The sequence below is a fragment of the Miscanthus floridulus genome, chromosome 4, assembly GCF_019320115.1.
Source record: "Miscanthus floridulus cultivar M001 chromosome 4, ASM1932011v1, whole genome shotgun sequence".
NCBI classification, from domain to species: Eukaryota; Viridiplantae; Streptophyta; class Magnoliopsida; order Poales; family Poaceae; genus Miscanthus; species Miscanthus floridulus.
In genome coordinates this window covers 66608160-66624419 of record NC_089583.1, presented here as the reverse complement: position 1 = coordinate 66624419, position 16260 = coordinate 66608160, and the positions used below count along the sequence as shown (strand labels likewise).

At 42.9% G+C, this 16260-nt stretch overlaps 2 pseudogenes; both read left to right on the top strand.

Moving 5' to 3' along the window:
• The first annotated feature begins 379 nt into the window (after positions 1-379).
• Positions 380-7309, top strand: LOC136551613 (wall-associated receptor kinase 5-like; annotated as a pseudogene).
• Positions 7310-11144: 3835 nt separating this feature from the next.
• On the top strand, positions 11145-15664 carry LOC136548586 (carotenoid 9,10(9',10')-cleavage dioxygenase-like; annotated as a pseudogene).
• The last annotated feature ends 596 nt before the right edge of the window (positions 15665-16260 follow it).

Sequence of the window (16260 nt, the reverse complement as noted above, 5' to 3'; positions counted from 1 at the left end):
CGATGGAATTCTCACCGACCTCCTTTCCATCGGCATACTTCCTGTTTCATCGGCAGTAGTTTTCAAGCCTTCCTTCATCGACATCGACAATAACATCTCCAACCTTATCGGCAACGCCCGAGTCTAAATCAACCTTTCCATCGATCACCACCATTCATCGGCAACCATCTTTACAAGCTTATTTTCATCGGCTGTCAGCGTATACAGTAACTTTCCTCCTGCCGATTAGCCCACTCTAATCATTTTGACATGTGCAAAAAACGGTGTCAACACTACTGTCAAAAAATCCCTCCCCTCCAATTACTTGCCAAGGTTAATTACCCTATGGCTGCCAAAGTAGGCCTCAGAGTCTTGGAGGAAGAAAAAGAACACTTGCCAAATGAACACCTCCGAGTCCGAGGTACTTTTTTTATACTATATTTCACGCTATTTATTCAATTCGTTTATTCATACGCTTGATGTTGAAGGTCGATGTTGCGTTTCATATGCTCTTTTTCGTTCCTATTACTGTTTTGCACAATCCGTTTCAGATGCAGCGCTTTGCTCTAGGCAACGTATATATACAAAACCTTGATCGTTCAAAGCATCAGCAATCCAAAGGGATCCCTCTAAATATTCATGGATATGTACATGCAAGCACGAGCATATTCAATATTCAAAATTAATTTTGGGGATAACTCTTGTCATCAATACTCGCATCCGATGGATTTTAGAGCTAAGCCGTGATGGAGGCAATAGGGAAGCTGCCGGAGCCAGACATGGAGGTGGAGGTGGTGGGGGCAAGTAGCTCATCGGGTCATGGTTGGGTGTGGATGTGTGGAGGAAGAAGGGAAGAAAATAAGGTGTAGAAAGAGAGATTTGATCTAGGCCTCTATTTTATTTCGAATAAGGGTAAAAAATTGAGTGATGGTTGCCCTTGATTACTCGGTTGTTATCAAGATAGACTGCAAGTCTGTAACACTTCAGCCCGTTAGTACCTATAGTAGTTATGAAGTTGGTCCACACACGTGGCACATGAGAAGTTATAGTTGATGATGGGTTTAGTATCACCTTACAAATTTAGAAGGGTAACAACTTAGCTCAAATTAGTAGCCAAATTCTATAGTTTAGCAATTTTGTAAAATAGAAAATTGCTCAAAAAAAAGAGGTCTACAACAGCCTTGTTATTTCTCATCTTCGATAGCTAGCGCCCGTGTTGGCTTTATATGGGCACCGAAAATCAAGGGATAACCATCTTTCTATTTTACAACACTATACAACATATATGTTGTAGCCTACTTTTTGCTATACAAATTCCAAATAGCCTCCAAAATAAGAATATAGTCGAGTTGTTGGAGTTGCTCTTATAATCTTTTTTCAAACGTAGCACATCAGGGTTAACCTTTTTCACGAAGTGAGAACGAAAGTGCAAGTAAGAAAGGTGCTACGTGTATGTAGGCTTCCACGTGGAGAGCTGGACTAGTGGTTCTAAGCATCCGATTTTTTTTATTTTTCAGCCCTTTTTTTGAAAAATATTCACAAATAGACCCCCGGTGGTTTGATCTTCATTTATGGATCCTGGCCTCAGAGCCATGGCTTTTGGCGTCGAGGAAACATGTCTCAGTGCCATGGCCAATGGCGCCGAGGTCTTGGCGAGGTGTCGGACGTGGCAGTGACCTGGCGCCGACGTGGACAAGGCATCGGCGCCATAGATCTTGGCACCGAGCTCGACGCCGTAGATTTTGACGCCGAGCTGTTACCCTATAGATCTTGGCGTTTGAAATAAAATAAGTATAATTGTTTCGAGGAACATGCAACAACGTCATTGCGGTTCAGCTGCTTAGGACGCGCGCAACTTAGCGGAAAGGCCTGGGTTCGAACCCTTTTTTGCTACATTTTTATAAACAATAGAACAATAAAAATTATTTCGAGAAACATGCTATATCTCAGTTGTAGTCTAGTTGGCTACGATGCTTGGCTCTAACATGAGACTAGGTTCAAATCCAGCGGGCAAATTTTGTTTGTTATATTTATTAATCTTTTTTTTTTTGAGAGAATACTATTCACTAATTTGTAATTTATTTTGGATGAAGAATACATCTCAAGGTGCATTTATTTATATATTATCTAAATCCAAATCCTCCTTATATTATCATAATCATGGATGTATTTATTTATTAATTAATTTATATACCTCGGTAGTAGTGTTTTTCTTATGAGCGGGAGATCCTCCTCCGTTCCTCAACAAACTTAGTTGAACAGTTCAAATGATGATAATATGGAGCTTTTAGTTAATATATTAAGCTCATTCTTCTTGTTAATTCTATTTCATGTAAAATAGGAAGGTATGCGAATTAAAGAGCTCAACACTAAAATAGGGAGGCAAAGAAAATTACACTTACTTAATGTAAAATAAATTCTTTTATTTATTTACTCCTTGTCTCGAAAACCTTGAACTTATATATGATGACAAAAGCCATATGCATGTAAGTAAAAGGACGGCCAAGCAACAAGATATATATAAGCACGTCACTCAACTCAACTTGATTAAGGTACCTAATGTTTGAAAATCAAATAAAAAATAAATTAAATATACAGTGTACGGTAGAACAATGGAACAATAATATACAGTGTGCGGTGAAATCCAGGACCCTAATAATAAAGGAATAATATTTCTTGTTGTAATTGATTATAAAAATAAAAATTTAACAAAAAATATTTGCTGCTTGGGTTCGAGCCTAGGTCTATGGGCTGAGACCCGTGCGTCCAAACTAACTGGACCACAATGGGATCATTGCATGTTTCTCAAAATAATTTTTCTTGTTCTATTATTTATAAAAATGTAGCAAATTTAACAAAAAATATTTGCAGGTTGGGTTCGAGCCTAGGTCTGTGGGCTGAGACCCGTGCGTCCAAACCAACTGGACCACAATGGGATCATTGCATGTTTCTCGAAATATTTTTCTTGTTCTATTGCTTATAAAAATATAGCAAAAAAAGATTCAGCGCTGGGGTTCGAACCCAGGCCTTTGAGCTAAGTCGCGCGCATCCTAACCAACTGAACTGCAATGATGTTGTTGCATGTTTCTCAGAACAATTATACTTGTTTCATTTCAAACGACAAGATCTATAAGGTAACAACTTAGCGCTAAGATCTACGGCGCCAAGTTCGGCGCCAAGATCTATGGCGTCGAGGCCTTGTCCACGTCGGCGCCAGGTCACCGCCACGTCCGACGCCTCGTCAAGACCTCGGCGCCGAGACGTGTTTCCTCAGCGCCAAAATCCATGGCGTCGAGGTCAGGGTCCATAAACGAAAATCAAACCATCAGGGGTCTATTTGTGAATATTTTTTAAAAAATGGGCTGAAAAATAAAAAATTCGGTTCTAAGCATTTGCTGCATATGTGGTGAGCTGCCGCGTTAGCCCTTAGGTGTGTTGAATTAATGTAACACCCCCGCCCGTTAGTAATAGCCTGTAGTTGTTACAAAGTTGGTCCATGTGGCAATAAGGTTTAGTACCACACTGGAAGTTTAGGAGGGTGATGGCCAGTTTGTAATCCTTTTCGTTCCAAAACGTAATACCTCCGGATCAACCCTTTTGACACGAAGCAAGGACAAAAGTGAAAGAGACGCAGGCCCATTCCACACCATATAAGCAATTTTTCCCATTCCACACCATATAAGCAATTTTTAATTAATTATTAATTATTATTAGACCATTCCACGTAATGCTGGGCATTTAAGTAGTTTTTAGATTAGATCTTTGATAATTAATTATGTATGCGTGATCACGTGTTTCGGTTAGTATCTCTAAGTAATTGGACAAATATTCTTTTTTTTCTACGAGGTTATGTTTGTTCACATTAAGTACCAAAATATAATGTCAAAAGTTCTCAAAATTTTATCAGAAAAAAAAATATAAGGGAGTCAAGGTGAATTAACTCCTCTAGGTCCTAATTACGTTTGTATCTGTCACTAATGTCATTTTGAACCCAACAACCACGCTTAAAAAAGGTAGGCCCAAAATATCCTCAAGATAAAGAGCAAGATCAGTTATGGGCCTAGAGCCTGGCCCTAGGCATGGGTGAAAAGCCGTTTTTGTGGCCCAGTCTATAGTGTTTCATATGCTTGTCAAGCACTCACCGGGGAACAATAGCTCTTGGCAGCAAACCTATTGCCCTTATGCATCCCTCGTCGGCTCGTCCCTTGGCCGTCCATATATGATGCGGTAAGGCCATACATATCCTCATCTTGTCAGTATCGTGTGTGTCGTTTTGTGAGCAGTGACAGCGAGCATGCAGCCGTTGCTGTTTTTCTTTACTACTTTTATGTTTCCATCAAGTTTGTTGTTGATTTAATAAGTGTGGAATTGATCTAAAAGTACACATTATTATAGGTATATGGATTACATACTTAGTGGCTCTTGGGATGTAAATTGACCAGCTCCACAACTGATTAAGAAAATGTTGTATGCGTCATTTTTTATCATAAAATCGAGTCTACATTATATTTGAGGATAGAGGGAGTACAAAACAAAGATACTATATATGTCCACTCTTATGGTTACAATACATACATAGTATCATGTAGATTTTTGTATACCAAACATTTATTAGCAGTAGAGGTAATTAATCTGAACAATGCTAGAATTAGTTAAAATCGTGGTTTCTACTTTTGCAGGCCAAAACTATGGAACTTGTTGTGCAGCTTGGCCTTGGTCTTCTACTCGTTGCGGGACACTGCATCCCTGCAACAGCTGCTCCTAGTTCTGCACGCCAAATGCAGTGTGGCGATGTTAAGATATTGTACCCATTTGGCATCGGCGAGAACTGCTCCGTGTCAGGAGAATTCGATGTCACCTGTCAGCCAGACAAAATTGCATCTCCAAACCATTCATCGGTGGCCATGAGCTCCTGGTCCTGGACATTTCCTTAACCAACAGCACCATTCGCGTGCTCAACCCCATCACGACCTACTGCTACAACGACACTTGGCACACTCCTCCATGGTGGTAGAACAGCAGAATGATAGTAGTAGTGGCTATACAGTGGTGGGCGACATTGTTAGAAACTACCCCCCTTTCCGGTTCTCAGACACTCTCAACAAGTTCACTGTCATCGGGTGCCTCACCCTTGGCTACATTGGCAACACCAACGTCTCGGAATACATAAGCGGTTGCGTCTCGACGTGCGGCCGGAACATGTCTGATGGCAGCTCATGTTCAGGGATGGGCTGCTGCCAGACACCCATACCAAAGGGGATGGACTTGTTTGAGATACACCTCCAAGTCATCACAACAATCGAAAACCAGACTAATGTTGATACAAAAAACCAGACTAATAGGTTTGGTGGTCTCCAGTGCAACTACGCCGTGCTAATGGAGGCAGCGGCATTAATTTTCCTTCAGCACGACATATGTCAATACGACCAAATTCAGCAACATGGATGCTGGGCAGGCACCTGTGGTGCTTGACTGGTCTATAAGAAATGACACTTGTCAGGTGGCCCAAAGGAACCTCACAGGTACATATGCGTGCCTCAGCACCAACAGCAGGTGCGTTGATTCAACAAATGGATCTCCAGGGTATGTGTGCAACTGCTCCCTAGGCTATGAGGGCAATCCGTATCTTCCTGATGGATGCCAAGGTGCCAACCTTCTATCGGCTTAATTAGCTAAATATATATCTTCCCATATCAATGTGTGTATAATAGATATATGCCTTATGTGTTATATATATTACTACATGCAGATGTGGATGAATGCAAATAGGGGAGGCCATGTCCTTCGGATGGTGTTTGCCACAACACAATTGGGGGATACCGATGTTCTTGTCGAGCAGGAAGGAAATATTCTGTGCAAAGCAATTCATGTGTCCTTGATACCATCATAGTAATAGGTAACACCCCCAGCTAGCTCCATCAATTGGGAATTGCTCTGCATCACAGAAAATATAGCAGTAGTTATGCAGAAAATATAATATTGCTATATGAAATATGTGTCAAACTTCAACCAACAATTAAGATGCTAACGTGCATGACTGCAAAACATGGTGCCAACTAAAATTGGATAGCATGCATAGCTTATACTCTCTGTACAAATTGGAAAGACAATTTTCATCTTATTCGCTTGTTTGCTGGTGCTGTTATGCAGGAGTTACAATGGGCTTTCTTGCTCTCATGATTTTCTGTTTCTGCGGGTATGTGATTCTTCAAAAGAGAAAGCTGAAGAATACTAAAGAGGAGTATTTTTGCCAACATGGAGGCTTGATTTTGTTTGATACAATGAAGTCAGAAAAGGGTCTTGCGTTCACGGTATTTAGTGAAGCAGAACTCATACATGCCACAAGCAACTATGATAAGAGCAGAATAATTGGGAGAGGAGGACATGGAATAGTTTACAAGGGTATAGTTAAGGGTAACATGCCTGTTGCAATTAAGAGATGTACACTCATTAATGAAAGGCAAAAGAAGGAGTTTGGTCAGGAAATGTTAATACTATCTCAAATCAATCACAAGAACATTGTCAAGCTCGTGGGATGTTGCCTCGAGGTGGAAGTTCCTATGCTAGTTTATGAGTTCATCCCAAATGGCACATTGTTTCAGCTCATCCATGGTAGGAACGAGACATTGCAAATCTCGTTCAGCACCCTCCTAAGGATTGCACATGAGGCGGCTGAAGGACTCCACTTCCTACATTCTTATGCATCTCCCCCAATTATCCATGGTGATGTGAAAACCTCCAACATCCTTCTCGATGAAAACTACATGGCAAAAGTCTCCGACTTTGGAGCCTCCATATTAGCCCCATGTGATAAAGAGCAGTATGTAACGATGGTTCAGGGCACCGTGGGCTACCTCGACCCAGAGTACATGCAGACATGCCAACTGACTGAAAAAAGTGATGTCTACAGCTTTGGGGTTATTCTTCTTGAGGTCCTCACCGGTGAGGCTCCACTAAAATTGTACGGGCCTGAGGAAAAACGAAGCTTGACTTCAAATTTCTTGTCTGCAATGAAGCAGAACGATCTATGTGCAGTGGTGCCCAGCCACATAAAAGAGCAAGAGCGCATTGAACTGATTAGAGGACTTGGAGAGCTAGCACAGAATTGTCTTGATATGTGCGGCAGCAATAGGCCCTCCATGAAAGAGGTCGCTGATGAGCTCAACAGACTGAGGAAACTTTGCTCCACCCTTGGTTAGGACTGAATACAGAAGAGATGGAGACACCAGCAGACACTAGTTTTCAAACAGAAAACAGTGTTGTCGAGTATCCTGTGCTGGAAAGTCAGAACCTGCCCATCGACTCAATAAGTTCAAATTATGCAAGGTGACTACAATATATATATAGTATTCCTTTAAGCTTTGCACATGCTGGGGACAGTGTTAGTGGGAAATACAGATTCAGTATTTAGAACGGCCATCAGAACAAGTTACATGTTTGCTGAAACTCGGTGAGGGTCATGTAATAGCATTATGTTTTGAAAGATTTAACAAGTATCTCGTCCTTATTCAGAGAACCAAGTGCCTTGTCTTGTTTTTGTATTTGTAGTTTTGTACTACAAGCATGTACACAAATATCCATTTGCAACATCAAAATTGTTGGGGCAAAGAACGTTTGCCCTAGGCCTGTTAGGAATACAGGAGTTTAGCCACAACATCATTAGCCTAATTACATGAACACTGATCAAACTTAGAGATTGTTTCACTGCACACCAAGCGACCTCAATCCAGAATCCAGATGGTTGGGAGGTATTGGGGTGGAAAATTAAGTAATTATCTGCCACAATACCTCCGAACCCATATTGATTGAGGGTGGATTGGTGTGCCATGCCCATGCATATCCGCCTCAATCCATGTGGGTTGGGGTGGGTTGGTCTAACAAGGTGCCGCCCATCGGCCTTCTCCGCGCACCACCGCGAGCAGCATGCCATCCCATGCGCCGAGGGGCGAGGGCCAGACCCATCGATGGCTGGGGTTAGGGCGCATCCAGGGTGGAGGCGCTGCTCACTAGCCTCCTCTGCGCGCCGTGCGCCGTCCTCGGCCTCCTCCGTGCCGAGGGCCAAATGTGCTGATCTGGGGTGATTGACGACTAGTGCAGAGAGGCAGCCAGGAGGGGGAGGGGGAGCGGGCCGCGGGCGACGGCTGGTGGGAGAGGTGTTGGGTGGGTTAGGTTTTGCGGCTCGTTTATATATGCGAACGGATATTAGGCTTTGGGCTGGATATCTAGCACTGTAGCTCATGTGTTGTTAGAGATGGTGCATTATTAGTGACGTTATGTGAATTGTCATGGATAATCCGTCACGGATTAAAGGATTTGTTGTAGTCGGCCATCAGAACAAGTTACGTGTTTCCTGAAACTCGGTGAGGGTCATGTAATAGTATTATGTTTTCAAAGATTTAACAAGTATCTCGTCCTTATTGAGAGAACCAAGTGTCTTGTCATATTTATGTATACAAATATCCACTTGGAACATCAAAATTGTTGGGGCAAAGAACGTTTGCCCTAGCTAGGCCTGTTACAAATACAGGAGTTTAACCACAAGGTCATTAGCCTAATTACATGAACACCGATCAAACTTAGAGATTTTTTTCATTGCACACCAATCCACCTCAATCCAGAATCCAGATGGTTGGGAGGTATTGGGTGCAAAATTAAGTAATTATCTGCCCCAATACCTCCGAACCTATACTGATTGGGGTGGATTGGTGTGCAATGCCTATGTATATCCACCTCAATCCATGCACGTTGGAGTGAGTTGGTGTGGAATTTAAACTAAATTTCACACCAACTCACCGCAACGCACATGGATTGAGATTGATACATGAACATCCAAACAAGGTCATAGGTGGATTAGATTGCAAAGACATAGAGTAGCGCCTCCTTCTAGAGGTAACATGTGTAAATGGTCCTCACCCTAGCACTTGCACACACAAACATCACCAGTCATCAGCGAGGAAGAGTAGAAGCCAACAGCCTTGAGGGCGATGCAGTGCCTACGTTAGCCTTGAGCGTTATGGTGGACTACTTAGAGGCACGATTAGAGGGCCAACCATCCCCATTTCTACGCACCGATCACTCACATTGCAATCAACGAACATGATCGAGATCGGTATTTGTAGAATAACGCTGGGGCAACGCGTCAAACAAGCATGGCGAGCGGTTTACGAAGATATAAAACTTATGAACTGTCGTCGAACAAGAAATTGAACCATCTTTTATTAGAGCACGGGGACGCAGGTGCAGACAAACTCTGGTGGGCAGGTCAGTGAAGGGAATCTGAAGCCAAGGATGCCATTTTATTGGAGCTGCATGTGACGATCACGACGTCAGCACCGGATCGTGCACGTAGTTTATCGTTTTCCGTCATAAAAAAATGTTGAAGATGCGCATGCGCTTTGCTTTCATCCATCCGTCCGCGTCTGGATGCGAGGTGGCGGTCGACGAGCGGTGTTTCGCCCTGTTCGTTTGCGCTCGTTTAGCTGATAAGCTATGATTGAAAATATTGTTGGCTGATTTAGTGTGAAAGAAAAATACTATTTATTGATTGAAAAAGTACGACTTATAAGTCAAATAAATCTAAACGAACAGGGCGGTTGATCGGAGGGTGAGCTGGATATGGATATATCTGACAGCAAAATATTCTCTCGCAGTATATTTCTTTAGTCTGCTTCCCAGCCTCAACGTACCACGCCAAACTATGGCAATTGTGGCGGCGGCAAGGAAAACTAACGCCACAAGTGTGGCGAAAATTACTACTCATTCTAGTTTTCAAAGTTGTGGCAGCCTAATAAGGCTATTAATCCAAACGGTAGCCTTCATGGGTGTGGCTGTCCTAACTGCGGCTCTGACCAGGTATGGCCCGGACACAAACAGCCCCTAAATAAAAAAAAAAGTTATTATATATAATATCCTGAGTCCAAGGTTGAGGTTTCATTTGGTGAAGCATCAGCTCGGCTGCGTCTGTTCTATCGGCATCTATGCTATCGATCTGGCAAGCAGCAAAAAAAATAGAGAAAATAAAAGGCTTTTATTATTCCCAAGTATTAGTTGAGCCAAGACCCATCATCATGTGCCTTATTACAGCATATTGGTAGAGATTAAGAGTTCACGAACAAGAACTCTATGTAAAGAAAAAAAAAACATCTTTTAATACCTGCCACAAACTTTATACTCACACTAGAACTTACGATAAGAACTGCCCTATCAACCACCATCAACTGAGTTAGATATGTCTTCTGAAACTTATTTCAAATCCAAAAGTCCAGTATAATCTTCCTACAAATTAGCGAATTAGGAGGCGTTCTTTTGTGCAGAAAAAGAAAGAGTAGTACAATCTTTCAAGCTTGCATTTTAAATGTGCAATGTTTATAAAAGGGGAGATATAGGTTTGAAATGGGATACAACAAACTAGCACACTCCCTCGATAACATAAGGAATTTGATAATATAACTTGCATTGGCGCCCATCAACATTGCTTTGTCTTCCATCTTGGTTGCATTGTCCTCCCAAGTAGCTTCTTCAAGCTGATCCACAACCACCAAGGTCCAGTTTAGTTCCAGAAAATTTTGCAAAATTTTTCAAGATTCCCCATCACATCGAATCTTTGGACACATGCATGAAGCATTAAATATAGATAAAAAATAAAACTAATTACACAGTTTAGACGAAATTCACGAGACGAATCTTTTAAGCATAATTAGTCCATGATTGGACACTAATTGTCAAATAACAACGAAAAATTCGCTATCTAAACACTACCCAACTAGAACTGATTGGACAGACTCTCTCAACAAGTGTAGGTGTAGGTCCCGGGAGAACCAGAAAAGGTTTAATTCCCTGCTCCCAGTTCCAGACAAAATTAAACTATGCTTAGCTTAGCTTGATGATGCAGGCAAAACGTATTCGCTTCCGTGGATGAGCATCAGGGCCGTTGCTACTAGTACATACGTCCAAACTGTTTGAACGGGGCGGCAGTACGAACTTGAGCTAGGGATATTCCGGCAACGAATGACATGCTACTGGGCCTATTTCTTATGGATGGATAGGCTCGCAACTGGGCCTTTGTCCCGACGTGCATCGATACGTACGGTACGCATGCTATATATAAGTCCGAGGCAGATTTGTCCCCAACCCGGGGCTCTTCTTCTTGGTTCCTGCACGACACGATGATAATGAAAGCGTCGGCTTCATTCAGTTCCAGCCTGCCTCTGCCTCTGCCTCTGTCTTGTCGCACCAATGGCGGTCGACCGTCCATGTCCATGTCAGCTGGCGCAAGAACTGCAGCATCAGTGGGCACCAGCTCTAAGGTCAATCATCTCAGCATCTCTCTCACTACTCCTGATGATTCTTGTGCCGTAGCCTGATGATGTGCTCGTCGTGTTCCTCCTCTTCCTACAGAAGCCTTTGTTTGGTGAGCTCCTGGGGCACCTTTCGCCGAAGATGGACAGAGCATCGAAGGCCCTAAAGGATGTGCCGCAGAGATTTCTCGATGTGCTGGTTGATGCAACCTTCAGATTTACTGATCAAGCTCTGAATCCCTCCGAGGTAACTTGGGCAAACAAAACCAATGGCCTCTTATATGCTTTTCTGGCTGAGCAAAAGTGACGACGACTATCTTGGGCTTTCTTTGCAGAGCAATTTCGCGCCGGTCGATGAAATTGGTGAAGCCATAGAGATACACCAGAATCAGATTGAAGGAGCCATACCGGATGATTTCCCCGAGGGGGTGTACATCAGAAATGGTGACAGTTAATTTCAGTTTTTTTCTTTTTACTCTGTCAGTCCATAAGCAGGAGATAGAGTTGCTTCTTGGCTGCTGAATCTGAATGGTGAACGATTTCTGGCATTATTAGGTTCCAATCCACTCTTTGGTGCCCTCCATTCCACGTCCTCGATCTTCGGACAATCCAGGGAGATATGGGTTGAGGGGGAGGGCATGCTCCATGCCCTCTACTTCACCAAAAACACTTCAGGCTCCTGGTCACTCTCCTATGCCAACCGCTATGTGCAGTCCGAGACGCTCAAGCTAGAGACAGCCCGGCAGAAACCTTGTTTCCTCCCTGCCATCGAGGGCGACTCTGCAGCCGTCATCGCCGCCTACATTTTCAACCATGTAAGCAATAACTTTGCAAATCCAGATTATATGCGATCCACCAGACATTCTGAAACGAGTGATCATGCAACACAGCTGAGATTTGGCAAGGTGAACAAGGACATCAGCAACACCAATGTGTTTGAGCATGCCGGCAGGGTGTTTGCTGTCGCTGAGAACCATCTACCTCAAGAGATCTTCATAGATAACCTCGACACTGGCGGTACATGGGACATTGGTGGGGAATGGGATCGGCACGCTTTCACGGCACATCCAAAGGTATGGACAACCGCACAAGCTAAACGAATGAGTTGACAAGCATCAGTTATTGAAGCACCAATAGGCATTAGGGAATGAGAATACACTTACTATAGAAGTAATGGTACTACTGTCTCTGTAGCACTAGCACCAGCTATATCAAAGTTTATCGTAATTGACAAAAAAGAAACAAGACAGTGACACAGCTGTCGTCATAGCTGGAAAATATTTCAATACGAACTGTTGCAGCAGTTTCTCCAACGACAAGGATACATGTTGCTCGTTGGTATAAATTCAACATGTAACTTCTAATAATGAATAGCTACAAACCAGAATATGTTACATCATCTTTCTATTTTTTTGTGAGACTTATGTTACATCTTTCTTCTTCTTTGATTTTGAGACGCGTGTTACATACTTCTGGATTCTATGAATAGGCAGACTCAACAATTCTTGTCATTCACTCATCAACTTAGGTAGCTCCTGGATCAGGGGAGCTTGTCATCTTTGGAACGGATGCAAAGAGGCCATTCCTTGTAATTGGTGTTGTCTCAGGTATTTTATTTATACAAGTTTGCAGTTTTATACAATCTTCTTTACACCATGTTCGATATCAAAAATAAGGCTCCAGCTCAAGTTCTAACTGACTGCAGCTGATGGAACCAAACTAAAGCATAGAGTTGACCTCAAGCTGGACAGATGTACACTTTGTCATGATATAGGAGTTACTCTGAAGTACGGGTCCGACAAAACATCATTTATTCCCAATGAATTTGAAAGTGAACCACATTCCTGAATTCCACTCTCTTGATGTAGGCACAATGTAATCATGGATATACCACTTACTATCGACATCAATAGACTCGTTAAAGGTGGCCAGTAAGTAATCATGACAAACTTTTCAGTTAAAGATATTATTACTCTGCTTTATTAAATTTGCAAAAGATAATACAAAACTCCTTGGCTCAGGTTGATTCAGTTTGAGAAGGAAAGTTATGCAAGAATTGGGGTGATGCCCCGTTATGGTGATGCAGATTCAGTTGTCTGGTTTAGTGTTGAACCATTCTGCATGTTCCATCTTGTCAACTGTTTTGAAGATGGCGACGAGGTATAACAATGCTAAGAGTGGTTAGCCTGTTCCATATATCTGTAATATTCATCCAGCATTTAATTATTTTCGATTTTATAATCACTGCCAAGAACATGCCTTTGAGAACTACTCTTCCATGGTTACATAGGTTGTGGTACAGGGACTTCGTTCACCTGACTCCATAATACCAGGTCCAAGACTTGCGCTGAACAAGTGTCACTCTAAAATGTCTGAGCTTACTGAAGATGACAAGCCCATGAATGAAGGAACTACCGAGGAGTTTTTCTTTCGGCTATACCAATGGAGGTTAAACTTGAAAACAAAGAGTGTCTCAGGGGAATATTTAACTGGGACACAGTTTTCACTGGAGTTTCCAATTATCAATAACCAGTACACAGGCTTGCAACATAGTTATGCCTATGCACAAGTAGTGGATTCTTGTGGCAATTGTGGGAAAGGTACTGCTGAAAATTGAACAGATTTTTTATGTATTTAACACCTCAGAATCTACGTAGGAAAGTAAATAGTAACCTCCAACACAATAAGAGGAACGAAATAAAGAAACAAAAGACCATAGAGAATTCATTGGTATAGGTTACATTTCTGTTTCTAGTGATGTCATATCTCAGCTTGACTGACTACTATCTAATTTTGCAGTAAATCCGAAATATGGAGGTTTTGCGAAATTCTACCTTGATGAGAGAAACAACACAGAGGTACAAAGCATAAATTGGATTAGTCTAACTGCTCATTCCTCTGGATTCCCATCCTGAACTATGACCAAAAACAGATATCAGGTGCAAGTCCCATAAAGATGCAGTACCATTGGCTTGGTAAACATGAGTTCTGCTCTGGAGCATCATTTGTACCGAGAGTTGGTGGGTCACATGAAGATGATGGGTGGATAATTTCGTTTGTACATGATGAGAAAGCTAATACATCACAGGCAAGTTTTCTCTGCTGGATATACGATGCAATGATCCCATTCGTCGTACAAGTGATACAGGAAATATATGTTGCAATATTTATGTTACAGGTGCATATAGTTGATGCTAAAAGATTTGAAGATGCTCCTGTTGCAAAAATAACATTGCCGCGAAGAGTACCTTATGGCTTTCATGGAACTTTCATCAGTAAAAAATGAATAATCACTACTACAGATGGACTTATCACCACCGGGATCATCGTTGTTGATTGCTTGTGGAGCGGCAGTGGTGAGTTTCACCGTCGTTTCGTAGATGTTGGGGCGAAGTTGGGAGACATACCGGCGGAGAAAAACCACTATCACCGACGGTCTATTGTTAGATCCGGCGGTAATATTAAGGTTCATTTTCTCTGCTGTATTAAATACAGATCCAACAGAGATAACCAATATGGCCGCCGGCCCTAAACCAGCGTCGGTGGTCCGGCAGTCAACGTTGACTAATTTCCCAACTGTTCCATCACCATTACTTACGCCAGGGCCCGCGTACCTTTTGTCCGGATTCAGACGAGGATGATGAGTAGATCGGTAGCGCTCCTCTTGTCCCTGCTGGTTGTAAAGAAGACTTCTTGTTTTAATTTGTATCGTATATATCATGCATGCCTTTTGTCCTGTTACTCTTAATTCCCTAATGTACTGCAGATTTTTGTCCGTGATCCTGGTACCAAGCAGGCCGTAGCCCCCGAGCGCTTTGATCGGTTAGTGTAACATTCAATTTGTACTCCAATAGTCCCGCAATCCAAAGGGACCCTAAACATTCAGTTTGTGTGCCTTATAGTTCAACACCGGATTATACGTCTGTCGTCAGGGTTCACATCTTCGTAGGACCCAATCGCCTATGTACTCCATTAGCCACTAGTTTGAGCCAGTGGAGATGGTACCGTGCATTCACCACTGCTTGTAAACGGTCAGGATAGTACCGCTTTCGTCAAAAATTTTCAATCCCGCGCAGGGCTCCCACGCCAAATTAGAAAGTTTTGATGAAATTTCAATTCCCGTGATTCCTACTTTTTGTTACACAGGCCCTTTCCCACCGTGTCTCCTCAGTGTTGCTGTTCCTCATCACCGCTCTAGCTCCCCACTGCTGAAATGGCGTGACCGCCCCTACTCAACGGTGTGCAAGCCACCATTCACCGCCAACAAGATCGTGCTCCACGCCGATACGCCTCATTGGCATGCCCGCACAGAAGCAGCAGCGATGAAGCTAGCACTCACCGCTGTGTCCGCTCAAGCTCATTGCCGCAAGATCCAAAGGCAAGGATAATACTTTTGCACTTCCCTTATCCATCTTTCTTGGATTTTTATTCCTCTCTTCACTCATCTGATTAATAAGCAAGCTTCCATCTGATTATTAAGGAGCTCACGAACACATCCCCGTAGGCACTCCTTCTCCGATTCACACAATAGCGCCACCGCTTCCATCGTCGGTCCCGGTCCACCAGATCCTTGTCAAGATGGAGGAGGCTCCCAACAAGAGGAACGAAGTGGCCATCCTCACATACCATGTCCTTGTGCACATCCTCTGTTGCCTCATCGGTCGCTCCTTGCTACAGCAATTGTGTTGTCGCTCCTGAAACTGCCTCATCTTGGACTTCGAGTACCGTAAGGAGCTATCTCAGATTATCGCCAGATTCTTTTATAGCAGCTGAAAAGGCAAATGTCACTTCACCAGCCTCATCGGTAAACGCCCCTCCTTGCCCTTCTTTCATATGTGCCTTCGTTTATTTTTTGGAAATTAAAAAGAGAATTCTAAATGGGAAATAGTTCATGGGCTTAAACTACTCCCTCTCCCCCTCCTTGGCCCGCAGCTGCAGTCCATCTCTTCTCTTCCCTCCTTTTTCTCCCTCTTGGGCCGCCATC